The sequence below is a fragment of the Cervus canadensis genome, chromosome 30 (genome assembly GCF_019320065.1).
Source record: "Cervus canadensis isolate Bull #8, Minnesota chromosome 30, ASM1932006v1, whole genome shotgun sequence".
NCBI lineage: Eukaryota > Metazoa > Chordata > Mammalia > Artiodactyla > Cervidae > Cervus > Cervus canadensis.
The window spans coordinates 26,517,686-26,540,553 of NC_057415.1; the positions used below are offsets into that span (position 1 = coordinate 26,517,686).

General features: G+C 37.9%; 1 pseudogene; it reads right to left on the minus strand.

Annotated features, from left to right (window-relative positions):
* Nucleotides 1-18,976: 18,976 nt before the first annotated feature.
* The window catches only part of LOC122431791, a 50,181-nt pseudogene continuing 46,289 nt past the window's right edge, over nt 18,977-22,868 (minus strand).

A 22,868-nucleotide genomic window follows, 5' to 3' on the forward strand; every position in this document is an offset into this window, starting at 1 on the left:
TTGCAAAACAGCATGCAAAACTATGTAAAAGTTAACACTCATTTTCTGTTATCTGTTGTTCCTGCCTCCTTGTATTTTCTTTAAGAATTTTGGAAGAGTCATGTTCTCCTTCAGAGTGATAGGTTTAATTATTTCTAAAATACAATTGGAAATTGAAAATTCTAGCTTATTTGATTATCTATTTAATTTCCATCAAGATTATTTTTCCTTCTCTATGGGAAATCACAATATTTGATTCTATATTGAATAACATTTGCATTATCATAATTTTGTAAGTGCAGCTTATTGATTTGTTAAAAAGTCAAGCCATAGAAGAAGCACTAAAAATGATTATATAATTACAAAAGGAAATGTAAAGTCAGGTTAGTGGCTTGAAATCAGTCACAGCAATAAGTAAATGCTACAAGATCAAACCAACTGATCAGTCAATTCTAAAGGAAATCAACCCTGAGTATTCATTGAAAGGACTGATGCTGAAGCTCCAATACTTTGGCCACCTGATACAAATAACTGACTCATTGGAAAAGATTCTGATTCTGAAAAGTTTGAGGGCTAGAGAAAAAGAGGGCAACAGAGGATGAGATGGTTGGGTGGCGTCACTGACTCTGTGGACATGTGAAAGTGAAGTCGCTCAGTCGTGTCTGACTCTTTGCAACCCCATGGACGTTAGCCTACCAGGCTCCTCCATCCGTCTATGGGATTTTAAAGGTGAGAGTACTGGAGTGGGTTGCCATTTCCTTCTCCAGGGGGATCTTCCCAACCCAGGGATTGAACCTGGGTCTCCTACATTGTAGGCAGATACTTTTACCGTCTGAGCCACCAGGGAAGTCTATGATTCTGAGAAGATTCCAGGAGATAGTGAAGGACAGGAAAGCCTAGCATGCTGCAGTTCATGGGGTCACAAACAGTCAAACATGACTTAGCATTGGACAACAACAACAAATCAGACTCCCTTCCCCTACCAATGACTTGACCTGTGAACCACTAGGTAGGAGGTTCAGCAAATTTCTAATTTCATTATTTAAATGGTAGGTGTTAAGGAGCAATATACATGATGACAAAAGTAGAAATTTATATGTAAATCTCTATATCTGTATATATTACTTAGAACCACAGATGAAACCAATAGAACAAAGTAACAATATAAATAAAATTAGTAGGGAAGAAGTAGTATAAATTTCTTACATTTTGTAGGTAAAGTTTATAGTTATTATTTAAAATTTATATATTGAGAAAAACAGATTTCAGTATATTGTTTAGAATAATTGTGCCAACCAAAGGTTTGGTGAGAGGAGGATAGAAAAAAGTTTTTTGTTTAAAACCGCTTCATACTGTTTGAACTTTTACTATTACCTATGTTACTTTAACACAATGTAAAATTTCCAAAATAGAACTCGTACTAACTGCCATATTGACTTTATTTTTCCACATCTTCCATATTAATAAATTACTCATTCTTGGACTAAAACTGTTACAGGAAAATAAAGAAAAATGTTTATTAGGCTCACACCATGTGCTCTGTGGTAAGCATTTCTACATTAATTAATTCCTAATCTGTTAAATTCCTCTAATGTCTCTGTGAAATGGGTATGGATAGGCATGCTCTTAGAATTTAGCAACCTGAAGCAAGAAGGGGTATGTCTGAGGGAGAAATTTTGATACAATCCCTACAATGTTGGGGATACCCACTGTCATCTGTGTATAAAACTGACTTTATTAGTGATACCAGGATTGACGCTCTATTTCTCATCATATATCCCTTCCTTTTTATTAAAGAATAAAGACTGTGAAATGGGATAGAAGGAGAAAGTATATTATTTTTTGATCATGCTCACTTGGCCACAGGTGGGCAAGCAGATTGACCTGTCCATCCAAACTGAGTAATTCCTCACTCTTTCACTTTTTGTTTATGACTTTATTTCTTCATCCTTGGCAAGAGCAGACAGTAAATCACAGCATTTCTTGGCTGAAAGGCAGAGTGAAACAGCTGTGACCCTTGAGATATTGTTTACTTTACTGCCTCCCGACACACACTCAGTCACTTTTGTTGGACATGCTTGATGGCTTTCGTTCACACAGTTGGCTGTTCCGTCTGCTCCACCAATTGATGAAGAGACAGAGAGTGGCTGCTTTAAGCTACTTTTGTTAGCTCATTCATTAGACATTTGTGAACATCTACTACCTGCCAGACACTGAGGTAAGTACAAATAGGAACAAACCAGGTACCCTGTCCTTAAGGAGCTAATAGTCTAGTAAGTCCTGATGTACCTATGAATATTAATCATTACACAATGAGTATAAGTACATACCAGAAGAGGTATGAATAAAGTAACATGGCAACAACAGGAAAGAGAACGACTCATTCTGCAGAGAAGGTGGAGAAAGGCAAGATATAGGAAGGTTTAAAAGTGATATTTACATCATGACCTGTGGTAGGCAACAGCCAGGGTTATAGAAGGCTTCACGACACAGTAAGAAACAAACCCCAGAAATCATCAACTGTGGCATAGTTACAGGCCATAAAAAGGTCATAGGTTGAGGAGGTATGGTGATGCACCAATCCGATCACCCCTTTAAGACCAAAGCTTTCAACCCTGGCTGCCAGCTATGTTACCTGCTGAAAGCTCAAAGTTGAGTTTTTTCCTGCACATCACCTTCCTCCAAATGGTTCCCAATGTCTCCATTATCACAGGCAGACTGATTTATCAACTCAAGCATGAAAAAACTTAACTGCATTACCCCTGATGGAGGGTAAGGCTGGTGGGTAATCTGACTTCCAGAGCTCCCATGTGGTAGGCTGAAAAATAGCCCCCCCCCCCCCCAGAGATATCAAGTCCTAATCCCTAGAGCCGGTAAATATTATTTTATATGAGAACCAGATCTACATAGATGTGATTAACTTAGGGTTTAATGATTGAGCGATGACTTTGCATTATCAGGGTGGGCCCTGAATAGAATCATGTGAGGAGAAGGTAATGTGAAGACAGAAGCAGAAACTGGAGTGATGTGGTTATAAGACAGGAAGAGGCAAGGGGTGGATTTTCCCCTGGAGTGTCTGGAAGGAGGGTGGTCCTGCAGACACTCTGATTTTGGCTCAGTGATACTGATTTAAGGCCTCTGGCTTCTAGAAAGTGAGAGAAAATAAGTGTATTATTTTAAGCCACCCATTTTATAGTACTTTGTTGCAGCAGCCACAGGAAAATGATACAGTGTCAGGGAATGTTTGACGGGAGGATTCCTACGTGCTGTCTCTCATGAGTCCTTTGTCCCTCTTCAAGCAGAACAGCACGCTGCTCCCAGGGACTGAGGTCATTGTGTGAGGCAGGCTTGGGTCTCCTTTAGTAAACATTCTCTTTAGGACAAAACTGCTTAGTCTCGTTCCCCTTTCTTGAGATATAGATTGTGTCCTGACCTTGTGACTACATTACCCCTTATTCCCTTGGTAACGGTTGCTGTACGTTTGGTTTTCTGATCTCTATCATTCCCGAAAGAAGTTTCTTGTACCACAGCCTATATATACTCATAGGAAAATCATTAAAGCACCTTTGCTCCACCAGAGCTTAGGTCCCCGGGTCTTTTTTGTCTCTTTCTCTCTCTCTCTTTCACTTTCTTATCATCGACTCCGTACCACAAGGTTCCCGTCCATTAAAGCACCCCAACAAATGGCGCCCGAACAGGGACACTGGTATACGTGGCATATCGGGCGGAATGACTCAGGGACCTATTGAGGTCGGTAAGTACTAAGGCATGGGTTAAACGTCTGGCCAGCCCCATTATTTTTCTATTTTACTTCACTATTTGTTTAAATTTCAGGGACTTCTGGCTTCACGGCAATGAATAGAGGCTTGCCTTCAAACAGTAGTTGAACATAATCCTTAGTTTCCTGATAAATGCAGTTTTGATTTAGAAATTTGGCTCCAGGTCAAAGAAAATGTTAAATGAACAAGAAAAAAAATATTCCAATTGATCTCTAGCCCCTATGGGCTCTTATTAAAGCTGTAATTCTGCCATTTCAAGGTACATTCTAGCCCTTCCAATATTCAGCAACAGATAGAACACTTATTACATAAATATAAATTAAATGATTAAACTTTACAAAAGGCCTAATTAAAACAATACAAAATATCTCAAAATTTTCTTACTAGCCCTGCCCCGGCTGCTCCAAATGCTTCTCCTCTGCCAACAGTCGCAACTCCAAAAGTCTCTCATTTGTTGGAACCTAATGAAAAGTTATGCTAATTTTTAAACTAGATTAGAAGCTGCTATTTCCCATACTGTAATCAGAGAAGAAACCAAAAAACAGCTAGAGAAATTACTTGCTTATGAGAATGCAAATCAGAAATGTCAAAGAGCTATAGCTGCAATTTCTGAGACTAAAATTATTATTGATTATTTAAAAGCTTATCGCAATCTAGGATCAGAAACTCAAAAGATGCAAATACTGATTGAGGCAATGGCTACTACCTTTAAAGAGGGAAATGAAGGATGCTTTAATTGTGGAAATAAAAATCATTTAAAAAGGGATTGCCCTAAGAAGGCTAATAAAATACCAAAAAATTTGCCCTCGCTGCCGTAGAAGAATGCACTGGGCCAAAAGTTGTAAATTTAAATTTGATATTGATAGAAAACCTATTCCAGGAAACTCCAAACAGGAACAAATTCTATCTTTTCCCTCAAACCCTCAACATCCGGCAGTGCTGCCGTCGATATACCAGCCCTAAATGATTTTTTCCTTTACCCTCAAACAGTCCCTACTAGAGTGCCTACCAGACCTTTTGGACCCCTGCCCCCACAAACTTTTGGTCTTTTGCTTAGCCGATCTAGTCTGACTTCTAAAGGAATTACTGTTCACCCTGGAATAATTGATTCAGATTATAAAGGAGAGATTCAAATTCTGATGTCATCTCAGATTCTATGGCAATTCAAAAAGGGGGACAAAATGGTTCAATTACTTCTTTTACCTTACATTTCTATTAATTCCTCTAATAATGTATGGACAGATGGGTTTGACAGTACAGATCAAAAACAATCTTTGTGGACATCATTAGTATCTGAGTATGCCCGACCAAATATAAATATCAAAATTAATGGTAAAAGATTTTCTGGTCTCCTTGACACTGGATATGATATTACTATTATTTCCAAACATTTATGGCCCAAATCCTGGCCTGTACAAAAGGTCTCCTGCAAAATTGCAAGAATTTCTCAAGCTAAAGTACAAGAAGTTTATCAAAGTGTTCAAATATACTCATGTGAGGGACCAGAAGGCGAACCTGCAACATTAAAACCTTATGTGATAAATGTACCCTTTAATCTAATAGGAAGGGACTTACTTATACAATGGCAAACTCAGATATACATTCCACATTTTTCCTAGGGGCCACTGCTCATTTAACAAACAAAACAATTATTAAAATAACTAAGAAAAATTATGAGCCTATTTGGACAAAGCAATGGCCCTTATGAAAGAAAAATTACAAGCTACTAAAGAACTTATAAACACACAATTAAAATTGAAACATATTGAAGAATCTTGCTCTTTTTGGAACTCTATTTTTGTTATAAAAAAGAAACATAACAAATGGTGTCTCTTAACAGAGTTTAGAAAAGTTAATTCTTTTATGAAACCTGTGGGTACATTGCAACCAGAGATCCCATCACCTATTACTATTCCTCAAAATTGGCACATTATTATTACTGATTCACAAGGTTGCTTTTTAAATATACCTGTACACCCTTTAGACCGGGAGAGATTCACTTTCTCTCTCCCTTATCCTAATCATATTGGGCCTCATAAAAGATTTCAATAGACTATGTTACCTCAAGGTATGCTTAAAAGTCCTGCTACTGCTGCTGCTGCTGCTAAGTCACTTCGGTCGTGTCCTACTCCATGCGACCCCATGGATGTCAGCCCGCCAGGCTCCCCCGTCCCTAGGATTTTCCAGACAAGAGTACTGAAATAGGGTGCCATTGCCGTCTCCATAACAGTCCTAGTATTTGTCAGAATTTTGTAGCCAAGGCTTTACTTCCTATGTGACAACAATTCCCTCATACATATATAATTAATAATATACTATAGCTACAAAAAAGAGAAATGATATTTTTGACACTGAATGGCTATGATATTCTTTAGACTCTGGAAAAAACTGATGAAAATAAAATCTTTTTTGAAATTGCAAAACCGGTTCTTCTTGCACTTGCAGTTAGGAAAAGGTTAACTTGTTAAAATATTTTTTTTTTTTGAGCTCCAGTTCTGCCTGGGAAACAAAAATAGGCCTAAGAAAAAACCTTAAGTTAACTCTTATCATGTCCTTGGGATACACAGCCCACTCTATCTAGGACTCCAGCCATTAACAAATTGGTGGAGCTCAAAACAAATAAATAAAACAAAAGGATATTTTAAATTTCAAACGGAGAACTATGCCTATGTATCTAAAATTATCTATGTCTCAATGTATGTCTTTGTTTTTGGATAGTATGGAATTAATGAGCTCTATTTGGATTCAGCTTTACGTGAACTGAAGGGTATTCAATGTTGGGTATAATGTTTATTTAAATGTGAATGTGATTTAAATATAATTATTTGTTAATCTTGACATGTCTTGAGTCATCAACATTATATAATACTTTTATTATGCCTTGGTTTAAGGTAAACTAAGTTTGTCAACAAAAAGGTAACTCTTTATATATATATATATACACACAAATATATAGATGAGATAAAAACTTTTAGATAAGCTCTATTAGAAATAATTGTATTTTTGATAGAATGATCTATTATCTATAATCTGGAGCCATCTCTTGGGATTGGAGTGACTTAGGTTTCTAGAGTTGTGCTGAACTAAGTAATAGAAGTTTGTTGAATGGCTGGGTCATTTCCAAATGAAGTACTATTTTGAAGCGTTAATTGCTGAACATTGGCTTACTCTTAAAAGGGGTTTTTCTTGTAGAATAGCTGAAGAGATTTTGAGCTGTTAATGAATATAAATATATATTTATATAGGAATGGATATATATATAATATAATATGATTTGAGAAATATGTTCAATGGTCTATAAAATGCTAACATACAAGACATTTCATGGTTGCTATGGAAAGTAAAATATATGCTTTTAATAGAAAGATATAAGAAATGGCAAATAAAATGATAAATACAAAAATATTTTTTTAATTGTTGAAACATTTATTATAGAATAAAGTGGTATTTACATAAGCTTTACTAGACTAGTTTTTCATTGTCATTCTAGCTACAGCAAATGTTCTTTCTCCAAATTAAACCAAGTTGGAAATAAGAGAAAAATTCTAGGAAAACAATATTTAACAGAATTAACTTTGGTCAGCAGATACATTCAGACTGCAAATATATTAGAAAATGCAGTTGAAATGCTTGGGTGGATCACAATGAAAACCACAAAGTATGGTATGTTTATTTGAAATAAACATTGCATTTGTTTATTATGCTATCATACTTTGTTTTGGCCTTTTAACTTTTAAAGATATTTAGTGCTAGAATTTTTAAAAGGCTTATGACAAATGAAGGAAAATTTTATGGCAGATTGATGTAACTCATTGTCCTGAACTTTCTTCCTCTTCCTTCTTACATGTCTCGATCAATACAAATTCTTCTTTTCTAGGGGCAACACCTCTCTAAGGTAAGACTACACAACATGTTATAACCCACCTATCAACTTACTTCACAATAATGAGAACACCTAATTCTATAAAAACAGACAATGACTCTGCCTATATTTCTAAGCAGTTCAAACAATTTTTACATTCATTCTCTATTAAACAGATTGCAGACATTCCTTATAGTCCACAAACACAAGACATGATTGGACAAACACATTACACACTGTAACTGCAAATAAAAAATTAAATAAGAGAAAATACACAGGAACACTTTTGTCTTCCTTGTCCAGAGCAAACTTTGCTAGATTCTGGTGTAGTGTAGTCTTTAAGCCTATAACTATTGTTGGTGTGACTATTTCTGTTCCCAATGTGTAGGATTCTTAAAGCAGGGCGAAAATGGCATAAAAAAAAAAAAGACACCATTTCCCGAATGGATTACTTGTTCCTAAGAATATCAGAAATGTGGAATGTTTGCCTTCTTTTCAGGTCTGTCTTGGAAGTGTAGTCATCCTCTTTAACACACTGAACAGTGAGATTCAACAGTTGCTAAGCTGCATTTCTTTTTCAAGGACAAGGTCAAATATATTTGGATGTGAGCAACATTTCATTTGTCAAGTTGTTCTGCATCACCTTTTCAATAATTTCACTTAGGAAAAAATATTTGAATGGTTACTCCTAATCCTTTGCCCCAAATAACATAAACCACAGCCAAATACCAGTCCCAAACAGATTTCTGAATGATTTTTTTCTTTTGGACTGAAATATTTCCTAAGAATGTTTTCATCATTATTGCTTTCCTCTCTTTTTATAACTATTGTTAATATAGCCTTATTTGTTATAAAGTTTTTAAACTTACCACAAAGAGATGTTTTGACAAAAGCAAAAAACAAACAAACAAAAAAAGAAGTTTTGAAACATTATAGGACACCTCCTTTCCTTTGCCCATTTGATATCAAGACGGGTTAACTAATCAATAGAAATCTAAGAAACTAATCTTACAGGGAAAGGATATGCTTCTATTTCTCCAGATGGATCCAACAAGCTCACATGACTTCCTCTTCAGAAGATTCAACCTAAGGGGGCCCCCAGCATTCAGACTAGAGATGAAACAGCAAAAAACCCAGGAAGAAAGAATTCCAATATAAGCCATGGCAACATTAAAAATTTCCAAAAAACGCCGCACTCGATGTCATCAACCTTATGATCTCCCTACTTGGGGACAGATAAAAACCCTTACTAATTAAACTGAAAACCTGATTTCTCAACAGGGAATGCCTCGGAATCCTAAAAATATTTTTCTTCGCTATGCTTGCTTTGCTTGCTTTTGCTTCCCCCGCTCAGGCTGACTTGATTGATCACACTTGCTGGGCTTATATACCTAACCCCCCTTTTTTATTGTAGGTTGTAAAATGGACAGATATAGAACCAATCATATCCACTAATGAGTCAACACATATGCCCCCTCCTTGGAACTGGAGGGGCCCTCTCATCCTGAAGAAAAAGAAAGACTAATTAATATCGTTCTAGGTTATGAAGTCCTTCCTTTATATACGGGCCCAGCAGAATTATGTATAAACGTTAGTCGACAAACTTGGGCTTTCGTCCTGCCTCCAGAAAAGGATTTTCGGACACTACTTGGATTATTTACTGCCCTTTCTTTGTTAGTGAGCCATGTTTATACTACTGAAACTTTAGGGAAAGAATTAGGGAAAGAACAAAGAACAACATGCAAAGGGTTTACTAATAAGAACTTTAAATATATTCCTGTTCATTAGGACAAATGTCAGGCCAAACCAAGAAAATTAATGTTTATAGCTAATCATACAATTATCAATTGGGGACCCCATAGTATGTGGTTATTGAACTGCTCAGATGATATTAACAATACTATGTATGATTATATTACTCAAGTAACATGGAAGGTTACTAATACTACAATGGAACATTACCATGACAGAGGACTTCTTGGCTAGCTTGATGATGGAATGGCCCCCACCTCGTCCTCGAATCATCTTTGATAAACAGATTGGGCCTAAACAATGGGACATCTGAAAACTTGCTGCAAACATCGAAGAACTTGGGACTTGGACCAGACATTCCACAGGGACCAATCATAGCTATAGCAATTATTTCTTTCACTATAATCAATCATATTTTATACAAGCCTATGTTCCACTTCCTTTTGTTGTAGCTATAGGAAATTTACAATTCAATAAGACTTTACGTTCTGTAACTTGCATAAATTGTAAATTATATATTTGTCTTAACTCCTCTATTTCCTTAAAAAATGACTCCCTTTTGATTCTTCGATCTCGACATAATCTATGGTTACCAATAAATCTCCAATAGCACTGGGAAGAAGGTCCCAAGGCTAGACTTGCTTCCCAGTTATTTACTAAATTGCTCTAATGATCTAAACGATTCATTGGATGGCTGATTTTTGACATTATAGGATTAATAGCTATTTGCACCATTGCTGTCATCACTAGCATTACTTTACAAACCTCAATTCAAACACATAATTTTATCCAAAATTGGACTAAAGATGCTCATACTATGTGGGCCACTCAGGCTCAAATAGATGAAGATATTCAAAAAGAAATACAGGAACTGAGAACAGCCATCAAATGGGTTGGAGATCAATGAACAGATGTACAAAAACAGATGATGCTAAAATATGATTGAAATTCTACTCAGTTTCATGTTACTCCTGTTCATTTCTATAATAGTAGCTACAACTGGAAACAAATCAAGTTTCATTTAAAAAAAAAACATATATGATAATGCCTTTCTGAATGTACAGTTATTACAAAAAAGAAATATGTGAAACCTTTTCTTATAATTTGCCCTCTTCCACTAGTATGGGAACTGTAGCTAAACAATTGGCTGATCAATTATCTGGGCTAGACCCACATAGATGGTTTCAAAGCCTTAATCATAGCATTGGGTCTAGAACTATAATTTTGGTGATTGTCTTAACAATTATATTTGTTGTCTACTGTTGCCTTCATGCAAAGATTGTCAAAACTGAATAAACTCTGATGGTCAGAACTCTTCTTACAAATATTATAAATAAATAAGGGGGAATTGTCAGGGAATGTTTGATGGGAGGATTCCTACGTGCTGTCTCTCATGAGTCCTTTGTTCCTCTTCAAGCGGAACAGCACGCTGCTCCCAGGGACTGAGGTCATTGTGTGAGGCAGGCTTGGGTCTCCTTTAGTAAACATTCTCTTTAGGACAAAACTGCTTAGTCTCGTTCCCCTTTCTTGAGATATGGATCGTGTCCTGACCTTGTGACTACATTACCCCTTGTTCCCTTGGTAACGGTTGCTGTACGTTTGGTTTTCTGATATCTATCATTCCCGAAAGAAGTTTCTTGTACCACAGCCTATATATACTCATAGGAAAATCATTAAAGCACCTTTGCTCCACCAGAGCTTAGGTCCCTGGGTCTTTTTTGTCTCTTTCTCTCTCTCTCTTTCACTTTCTTATCGTCGACTCCGTACCACAAGGTTCCGGTCCATTAAAGGACCCCAACAATACAGCATAGCACCAGCTGAGGCCTTTGCTGCAAGGACATCTCTATTTAACTTCTTCCTCTGCCCAATCCTGTGAAACAAATTAAACCAAGACTAAGCAGCTACTCTCTTAGGTCCTTCCATTTGGACCAGCCTTTTGTGGTCTGACCTTGCTCAGCACTATAAATAAAAATTTGTCTGGAAGAGAGGCATGGGTCAGGTAGGGAACAGCATATGAAATGTGTGAGAGAACCCAGTGGATTTCGAGAAATTCTGGGGCAGTTAGGGCATATATGTATGCAAGCCTCACATCCTGAAACTTCCCTCGGGGTCTTATTATGTTCTAATCTCCTACTTTGTTTCCGGCTTCTACCAAGCCCAGCTCTGAAACTGGCTCTGACACGCGGCCCACTTCATGCAAGGCTTTGCATTTTATGCTCAGCTGTTTGGACATCATGACCAAAGCAATGGGTGATACTGAAGGACCATTTTGCTGGGGAGTAGCATGATCAGATTTGTTTATTTTAAGATCAGCTGGCTACAGTGTATAAATGGGAGCAAAGGAAAGAAAAGCAGAGTAACAAGGGTAGGAAGAGCAATGAGTAAGAGGAGCAGAGGGTAAAAGGTTACATGAACTTGGTAAGCTGTTTCCTGGACTTTGAAGAGGGCTACTTTAGAAAACAGCTATATTCTGGTAGTGCTATCTTGAACCTCAAGAACTAAGTGTTCAGGGGCTAACAACTAGAGAAGATGGCAGTAGTTCCGAGGACAATGTGCCCTTGATCATGGCTGGCAGAAAGCTGTAGGAACCTGGATCATATTGCCTGGGTTTGACTCCGAGCTCTTCCGCTTACTCACAATATATATTTAAGCAAGTTTTATTAACTGTGTCTGCATTTCCTCATCCAAACTAATGATTCCTCTCTCATGGAGTTGAGGATTAAATGCATTAATATATGTGAAGCACTTAGAAGAATGCCTGGCACATAGTGAATGCTTAATGACATTAGTTATTATCAGCCCAGCAGTTTCCTCAAATGTTTTATAGTCAGGAGAGCTGCTTTTCATTTATCAGAGCCCTGGGATCTCAAGAAGTAGTAAAGAGAAAGGAATGTATTTATGAAAGGTACTGAATATAATTGAAAAGATATACTGCTACTAGGAACTTCACCCTCTGCCCAGACCCCAGCCTCAATTTACTCCTTCCCCTTCCCCAGTGAGAAAGGTGAGCTGGGCATAGGAATTCCATGTGCTTAGAACTAAAGGAGATTCATAGTCACCAAGGTAAACCACCCATCCAACACTGGGTTCCTACTGTAGCCTGCCTCATCCTTTGGTTCCAGCACCAGACTTGAACAGCAATGGGAAACACACCATTCACATCATCACAAAGTCTACAGTCCGGTGGAGAGCACAACCATACATGAACAACTATATGTACATGAACTGCTATATGTACATAGCAGTATAATAAATGCTACAGTGGAAGCTGTGAGGAGGGTGCTGTGGGAACAAAGATGGAAAACTATCTTGGGGCAAGTAGGCAACATTTCACTAAGATAATTATATCTGTGATGAATCTTACAGGATGAAGCTTTTCGTGCTAGCCACAGAAGACAGGGATATGAATTTGATGCAGAAGGAACAGCGAACTAAGACAGAATCTGGAAAGAACCCAGCTCATTTGGAAAATCTCCGTAGCTGGAATAGAGTTTCAAGAGTGGAAGAGGCAGAGAAGTGAGAAGGACAGACAGAAGTTTGGGCAGAGGACATAGGGTGTAAATCCTTCAAAGCAATGAAAAGAAATAGAGGAAAACAATAGAATGGGAGAGACTAGAGATCTCTTCAATAAAATTAGAGACACCAAGGGAACATCTCATCAAATATGGGCACAATAAGGGACAGAAATGGTATGGACCTAACAGAAGCAGAAGACATTAAGAAGAGCTGGCAAGAATACAAAGAACTATACAAAGATCTACATGACCCAGATAATCACTATGGTGTGATCATCACCTAGAACCAGACATCCTGGAATGTGAAGTCTAGTAGGCCTTAAAAAGCATCACTACGAACAAAGCTAGTGGAGGTGATGGAATTCCAGTTGAGCTATTTCAAATCCTAAAAGATGATGCTGCAAAAGTGCTGCACTCAACATACCAGCAAATATGGAAAACTCAGCAATGGCCACAGGACTGCAAAAGGTCAGTTTTCATTCCAATCCCAAAGAAAAGTAATGCCAAAGAATGCTCAAACTACCACACAATTGCACTCATCTCACGAGCTAGCAAAGTAATGCTCAAACTTCTCTAAGCCAGGCTTCAACCGTTCATGAACCGTGAACTTCCAGATGTTAAAGCTGTATTTATAAAAGGCAGAAGAACCAGATATCAAATTGCCAACATCTGTTTGAAAGCTGATAGTGAACAATGTTGGATTCCTGATCTCTGAAGAAGATTTAGCTTTGGGACCAGGGACCAGTCTTGATCACTCAAGAGCTTTTGTGTAGCAGAGTTTGGGGGGGTTAAGGATGGGGAACACATGTACACCCATGGCAGATTCAAGTCAATGTAAGGCAAAACCAATACAATGTTATAAAGTAAAATAAATAAATTTTTTTTTAAAAAAGAAAAGGGACTAAGCAAGCTTCTGACACAGACATCAGAAGGGGTTGGAGAATGCCACCCATCCCCCCCCACCCCCCAGTCCAGTGTTAGCAAGGGAGTTATGTACTTTTTAATTAATTATTACAGTAAATCAAAGTAATGTCTCAAGGTTATAAAGCTCTTACTATCAGTTCAGTTCAGATCAGTCACTCAGTCGTGTCCGACTCTTTGCGACCCCATGAATCGCAGCACGCCAGACCTCCCTGTCCATCACCAATTCCCGGAGTTTACTCAAACTCATGTCCATCGAGTCAGTGATGCCATCCAACCATCTCATCCTCTGTAGTTCCCTTCTCCTCCTGCCCCCAATCCCTCCCAGCATCAGGGTCTTTTCAAATGAGTCAGCTCTTCGCATCAGGTGCTCAAAGTATTGGAGTTTCAGCTTCAGCATCAGTCCTTCCAGTGAACACCCAGGACTGATCTCCTTTAGGATGGACTAGGTTGGATCTCCTTGCAATCCAAGGGACTCTCAAGAGTCTTCTCCAACACCACAGTTCAAAAGCATCAATTTTTCGGTGCTCAGATTTCTTCACGGTCCAACTCTCACATCCATACATGACCACTGGAAAAACCATAGCCTTGACTAGATGGACCTTTGTTGGCAAAGTAATGTTTCTGCTTTTTAATATGCTATCTAGGTTGACCATAACTTTACTTCCAAGCGTCTTTTAATTTCATGGCTGCAATCACCATTTGCAGTGATTTTGGAGCCCAAACAAATAAAGTCTGACACTGTTTCCACTGTTTCCCCATCTGTTTGCCATGAAGTGATGGGCCCAGATGCCACTTAGTTTTCTGAATGTTGAGCTTTAAACCAACTTTTTCACTCTCCTCTTTCACTTTCATCAAGAGGCTTTTTAGTTCCTCTTCACTTTCTGCCATAAGGGTGGTGTCATCTGCATATCTGAGGTTATTGATATTTCTCCCGGCAATCATGATTCCAGCTTGTGCTATTTCAAATCCTGAAAGATGATGCTGTGAAAGTGCTACACTCAATATGCCAGCAAATTTGGAAAACTCAGTAGTGGCCACAGGACCCTGGTTATTTATTATATGCAGAGTACATCATGAGAAAGGCTGAGCTGGAAGAAGCACAAGCTGGAATACAGTTCTTCTGTGTATTCTTGCCACCCCTTCTTAATATCTTCTGCTTCTGTTAGGTACATTATTGTGCCCTTCTTTGCATGAAATGTTCCCTTGTTATCTCTAATTTTCTTAAAGAGATCTCTAGTCTTTCTCATTCTCTTGTTTTCCTCTATTTCTTTCCACTGATCACTGAGGAAGGTTTTCTTATCTCTCCTTGCTATTCTTTGGGACTCTGCATTCAAATGGGTATATCCTTCCTATTCTCCTTTGCCTTTTGCTTCTCTTCTTTTCTCAGCTATTTGTAAGGCCTCCTCAGACAACAATTTTACCTTTTTCTTGGGGATGGTCTTGATCCCTGCCTCCTGTACAATGTCACAAACCTCTGTCCATACTTCTTCAGGCACTCTGTCTATCAGATCTAATCCCTTGAATGTATTTCTAACTTCCACTGTGTACTTGGTAAGGGATTTGATTTAGGTCATACACGAATGGTCTAGTGATTTTCCCTACTTTCTTCAATTTAAGTCTGAATTTGGCAATAAGGAGTTCATGATCTGATCCAGAGTCAGTTCCCAGTCTTGTTTTTGTTGACTGTATAGAGTTTCTCCACCTTCGGCTACAAAGAATACAATCAATCTGATTTCAGTATTGACTATCTGGTCAGCATATTAATAAGCAGAGACATTACTTTGTCAATGTCAACAAAGGTCCATCTAGTCAAAGCTATGGATTTTCCAGTAGTCATGTTTGGATGTGAGAGTTGGACTATAAAGAAAGCTGAGTGCCAAAGAATTGATGCTTTTGAACTGTGGTGTTAGAGAAGACTCTTGAGAGTCCCTTGGACTGCAAGGAAATCCAACCAGTCCATCCTAAAGATCAGTCCTGAATATTCATTGGAAGGACTGACGTTGAAGCTGAAACTCCAAATCTTTGGCCACCTGATGTGAAGAACTGACCCACTAGGAAAGACCCTGATACTGGGAAAGACTGAAGGCGGGAGAAGGGGGCAACAGAGGATGAGATGATTGGATTGCATCACTGACTCAATGGACATGCGTTTGAGTAAGCTCCATGAGTTGGTGGCAGATAGGGAAGCCTGGTTTGCTGCATTCCCTGGGGTAACAAAGAGTCAGACACGACTGAACTGAAGGTCTTTATAACTATCCTGAAAGCAAGGGGAGAGTTTGAAGATTTCTAAGAAAAGAAGCACATAACTAGATATGTTCAGAAAGTCTTTGTGGCACTATTATGGATAAAAGAGAGCAGGACGGTTACAAAGCCTCCTGGACATAATGAGGATGTCAATCCTCTTTGAGACACAAAATTTGAATCCACAGTAATAATGTGAATATTATACTAATTTCTAAAATGTAAAATCTAAGATATGACATAATTAAACACATTCCTCAGGACCATGTATATGATCAAGGAACTTTTTATTTATGAATTTTATGTTTGCTTCTTCCAAAGCACTCTTTTATAGACATGAAAATTCCAAAGACATTTTTTCCCAAAACAAATAGAGAAATGAAAAGATCAAGCTAACAAAACTGCATTTTTGTTTTAGTGTGAGTTTGTAGAAAAGTAAAGTATATATTGTCTGAAAAGAATTGCTCTATCAATTTCTACAAATGTTTCTGTTCCTGTGAAAACTCTGCATTGCTCAACATATGTGCCCATCAATCTCTACTAGTTTGAGCTGAGGATTAGTCTGGTAAAATTTCCCAATAGAATAACAAATACTAAAATGTCACTTCCTAAAACTGAGAATTTTATTCCACAAAGCTAAATTTAAAGCATAAATTTAGAATTGAAAATAAATGTAATATATTCTGAAAGTGCAATGCATTAATAGTGTTTCACAGATTTTTTCCCCCTTGAAATTATTAGATATTAAAATTTAGTGTTTTTCTGTTAAAAGTAGATTGCATGTTTATAGTAAAACACTGACAATTAAGAAAAGTATAAAGGAGAAAACAAAAATGAATATTCATAAAAGCAAGACCTAGAAATAACTATCATAAATACTTAATACATTTCTTTCATGCATACATATATAATATATTTATCATGTATCTATATTCATTTAAGTTATGCCATGAGCATTTCCTATAATATTCAATGTTCTCTGAAAATGATATTTTAATAGCTGTATAATATTACACCATAAGGCTATTCCGTAAATTATGCAACTATTAACTTACATGTGGGCATGAACATTGCTTCTAATTTTCTATATTTTAAGAATGGTATAATGCTCACTTTTGTACATGAATCATGTTTCACATCTCTACATCTCTGGTGACTTCCTAAGGGTGGAATCCTAGAACTGGAAATGTTGGGTCAAAGTACCTTTTTTTTAAATTTTTGCCACTTAACGCCAAGCTGCTTTTTGGATAGTTTTTACTAATTTAGAGCTTCACTAGCAGTCCACAGCTTGACAGACAAAACATAATATATAATTAATATTTCTTTTTCCTTATTAAATGAGAAGTGAGGCTTGTTTCATAATACTTTTTGGACAACTATATTCTGTGAATTGCTTTTCTATATCCTATTACTTACCAGTTTTCTGCCAGGGTATTGGTCTTCATCATCTCTTCTTTTGAATTAGGGAGGAAGGGAATTTCCTTTGAATTATGGATGCTTTGGGATGCTCAGGAATACCCCTTATGGGGGAGTTTGGGCTTTCTTTCTTCTTTGCAAGCTGGTTAAGCTATTGATCTGGGCTCAAAATCATGCTGCCAGTGGGAGCCTATTAAGGACACCTGGGTTAAGGTCCAGATCATGAAGCGCATAATTATTATATTATGCTCATGCTTTAGTCTTTTTAGTCTCTTTGTCATGTTTGTTGCAAAACAGAATTTGCCATTAGGCTTATTATAAATATTTGCAACCTGAAATCAAAACACAAAATTAAATCTCTTTATCAAGAATTTAAGAAAACTAAATAAATGCTTCAAATAGTACTTAACAATAGTGAGACCATACATAGTGTAGTCATTTAATGTTAAAAAAATGTAACATGCCTTTCATTTTCAACATGTTAACGTGTAGCTCTTCTTATAAATGTTGGGGAGAGAAAAAGATGACAAGAAAGCTAAGTAGAAATGATAGACTGAGGCATTATGCTTAACACTGACAGAAATGACCAGAGGATCACTTTTTTGAAAGAGATGTAGAATATTTTCGTTCATACACTGTAAATTAAACGACTAATTTTTAAAGTCTATGATCCTTACACATAACAGAAAATTGAGCCTTAATTCTGAATAAAGCTGACTCTTTCTGTTTAAGAGACCAGGTTAAGCCCCTGAAAGGATGGCTATGCCCCAAGGCACCTAGGCTCACTGAGGGGTGGGGAGGGGTGGGGTCTGGTGTTTTGCATCAATTCTAACAACTGTAACACAGAACAGGGTGTGGCAGCACGTGTGCACACAAAACCAAATGATGCTACAGGCACAGAAAAATCACAACATTGAATTTACACAAGGGGAGATGTTCTCATTGCGTTTTCTATAATAACCATGTCTTTTTTTCTTCACTGAAGAAGAGATCTTCCTCCTTTTCGAAGGTGAGCTGCTGGTATTATTATTCTGGTTAAGTCTTGTTACACTGTAAGATGGAGAAGGAAATAGCAACCCACTCCAGTATTCTTGCCTGGAAAATCCCATGGACAGAGGAGTCTGGCACGCTGCAGTCCATGGGAACACAAGAGTCGGACACGACTTTGCGACTAAACCCTGTTAGTAAGAACTAACATTTTCCAATTTGCTCAGTAAAAATGAGGAAATTTGTTTCCAAAGAACAAATTTTAATTCAAATTTTAGAGGTAAAGGATGCAGTGGGACTGCCAAAGCTAAACTTCATAGCTGAACTAAAAGATAGCAAGCCGACAGTCAGGTACAAGTTGTTCAAATCCACTTAAGCATCTACTCCAGCCCTGGTAATTATTCTTTTTCATAACGGAAAGCCTTCCTCAGGAAAGCAAAGATTTCATATGGCTTTGAGGCCAAAGGTCATTGGGGAAGTCCCTTCCTGCCTATTACCCACAGGTCTACGGCGTGTCAGCGTTAGCTCCAGAAGGGTCTGAGGGGCACACTCAGCACTTCAATGGGGTGATCAGCTGAAGGACCCTGAAATTTGGGGAAACTCTCTTTGGAAATGAAGTATTTTTGAAGGAAATTGGCTGATTCCAAACTAGACTGCTTATTCCTTTTTGCCACAGTCATGAGACACACAGATAAAGGAACTGTCCTGATTACGATAAATATTTGCTGCTTGTGAACTTTCCTCGCAGAGTTCCTGGATCCAGTGCTCTGATAGAAGTAGCAGACATTCTTATGAGCTCCTTTTCTGGATGGCAATTCTTGTTCCCTACAGGTTGAGAGCATTGCAGCTCAGGATACCTTTGTGTATGGGGGTGTCCACCGGCAGCCTCCTGGTGCTGGCCAGGTCCATGAGCTGCACGTGAATCACTCTGTGTCTGGCAAGGCCAGGAAGGCATTGTTACTACCGAAACACAAGACATAAAGGCCTTCAGAACTAGAGTAGCTTTTAAAGACACAAAACTGGTAGGGTTTGTGTGTGCATGTAAACACATTAATCGTGAGGTCCAAAGGGACAATTCTGTCTCACCTCGATTTGGCTTCCTTGAATTCTGTGGAAAATTCTGTTTCAATAAGAGTGTTCTTCAAGAACTCTTCTGGTTAAAGGGTGAGTAGGTTTTTGGCTGTATGTATGTTGCACCATGTTAGGTATAATTATAACCTTATTGTTTTTGTTTGGAGATTAAGCATGGTTTGTGGAGATGGGTGTGAGTGTTGAGTTGACAAAGGGTGGAATTGTGATAGTTAAGCTGATGTGTCAACTTGTCTGAATCAGGGATTGCTTAAGATATTTGATGAAATATTATTTTTGGGTGTGTCTGTGAGAGTGTTTCTGGATAAAATTAGCATTTGAATCATTGATTTAGTAGATTGCCCTCCCCGGTGTGGGTGGGCAGCACCTAATCTGGTGAGGGCCTGAATAGAGCAAAATGACTGAAGGAGGAGGGATTCGCCCCCTTTTCTGCCTATTGCTTGCGATGGGCTATTTCATTTCTTTTTCTGCCCTCAAGCTGGGATTTACATCATCAGCTCTCCTGGGTCTCAGGCCTTTGATTCAGAGGGAATCACATCACTGGCTTTTCTGGGTCTCCAGTTTATGCATGGCAGGTTGTAGAACTTCTCAGTCTCCGTAATTGTTTGAGTCAGTTCCTCATAATAAATCTCTTTTTGTATCCTATTGGTTCTGCTTCTCTGGAGAACCCTAACTAACACAGACACCATAAATAGCACTCTCTTGCACTGCTGGTAAATTGCTACAGTCTTTCTGGAAGGGAATTTGTGAGTGTACTTCAAATGCTTTAAAAATAGCCATGCTTTTTGAGCCAACAATTCTACACCTAGGAAATTAGCCAGTAGAACTATTTATAGATGAATTTACAGATTTTTCCACACAAATGGACATCTCAGTATAGCTTAGAAAACTGCAATCTTGGACATAGCTTAAACGTCTAATTATTGGGGATTTGTGAAGGGAATTATTTTACCCTTCAAAGCTACATTATAAAGGCTAATTTTTGACAGAAATGGGGTACTATTGTATTAGTCTTCTGTAACATGGAGTTATAAAACCGTATGTACTCATAATGTCATTTTTATACATAATTTTTGACACTTACAAATCTGCATTCCTATAGAAAATAGAATTCTGTTTTAAAAGTCAAGGGTGTGAAAAAGGAGGGAGCAACGATGGAATTCCTCTCAGAAATGAAAACTAAGTCTATAAACATCACTAGTATGAGCCACCAGGGAAGCCCCTCTAAGGTTTAACTGTCTTTAAAGGTCTATAAAGGTATAAAGGTCAGGTACTTCATTTTAAATGCTATTTTAATACTTCAGAACTTTTGTCATTTATCCTTTTTAAACACTGCCTCACTATTTCCCCACAGTAATCACTCATTTATTTAAAACGTAATTTTAAGTACCTATTATATGCCAAGTACTTCTTTAGGTGCCAGGACAGGGGCCATGATGGAAACAGTCATTGTTCTCATATTAACATGTTCAGATTCACAGTAATTGACTTAGACAGCCTAAGGTATCACTGGGTGATAAATGCTATGAAAAAAAATAATAAAGCAGAGTGAATAAAGAAAGCGACCTCTTTGATTAGCTGACATTTGAATAAAGACCCCAAAGGAAGTGAGGAGGTGGGCTAAGCTGAGTTCCGTGGGAAAGGAGTAGCATAGCAAGCAAAGATGACTCTAAGGACAAGTGCCCTAGGTCAGGAACGTGTTTGGGGGCTTTGGACCAGTAAGAAAATCAAAAGAAGCTAGAATGGAGTAAGGCAAAGGCAGAATGGAAGGGATAAAATTAGAGAGGTAAATGAGAGTCACATAACATATCAAGATGAGGGTTAACAAGGGAATTCTTCAATTATGAATGCTTGTGTCCAATTTCTACAGGAATGCAAGAAGCTGGGCTGATTCTATACAACTCTCATTGACCTTTAGGTGAAGGGTTCCTTAAAAGCAATGACCACTAACAGGTAAACAAAACAGGGTCAATATTTAGGTTTATTGACAGCTATGAAAAACATCTACTTCTGCCTCATTGACTACGCTAAAGCATTTGACTATGTGGATCACAACTAACTGTGGAAAATTCTTAAAGAATTGGGAATACCAGACCACCTACCTGCCTCCTGAGAAATCTGTATGCAGGTCAAGAAGCAACAGTTAGAACCGGACATTGAACAATGGACTGGTTCCATATTGGGAGAGGAGTACATCAAGGTTGTACATTGTCACCCTGTTTATTTAACTTCTATGCAGAGTTCATCATGAAAAATCCCAGATGGGATGAAACACAAGCTGGAATCAACATAGCTGGCAGAAATATCAATAACCTCAGATATGCAGATTACACCATTCTTATGGCAGAAGTGAAGAGGAACTAAATAGCCTCTTGATGAGAGTGAAAGAGGAGAGTAAAAAAGCTGGCTTAAAACTCAACATTAAAAACTAAGATCATAGCAACTGGTCTCATCACTTCACAACAAATAGATGGGGAAACAATGGAAACAGTGAGAGACTTTACTTTTTTGGGCCCCAAAATCACTGCAGATGGTGACTGCAGCCATGAAATTTAAAAAATGCTTGCTCCTTGGGAGAAAAGCTATGACCAACCTAGATAGCATATTAAAATGCAGAGACATCACTTTGCAGACAAAAGTCCCTATAGTTAAAGCTATGGTTTTTCTAGTAGTCATGAATGGATGTAACAGCTGGACCATAAAGAAAGCTGAGCACAAAAGAACTGATGTTTTTGAATGGTGGTGTTGGAGAAGACTCTTGAGAGTCCCTTGGACAACAAGATCAAACCAGCCAATCCTAAAGGAAATCAGTCCTGAATATTCATTGGAAGAACTGATGCTGAAGCTGAAGCTCCAATACTTTGGCTACCTTTATGGGAAGAACTGACTCATTTGAAAAGACCCTGATGCTGGAAAAGACTGAAGGCCGGAGAAGGGGACAACAGAGGATGAAATGGTTGGATGGCATCACTGACTCAATGCACATGAGTTTGAGCATGCTCTAGGAGTTGGCGATGGACAGGGAAGCTGGGTATACTGCAGTCCATGGGGTCACTAAGAATCAGACATGACTGAGTCTGAGTGACTGAACTGACTGACTGACAGGTATGAAAGGTATCTGGAGACAGTTTTGGTGCTAAGAAGGTGGGACTTGTGTTTCCTTAAGCCCAAAATGGCTCAGAAATAATTTGTGTAATGCTTATATTTTTAACTAAAAGTTTATTTTTGAAAATACATTAGAAAATGTAAGTGTTCTCAAGCATGAAAAATGAATATTCTCCAGTTCACTTCTGTAGTCAGTCTCCTTGTTTTTCTTTCAAAGAA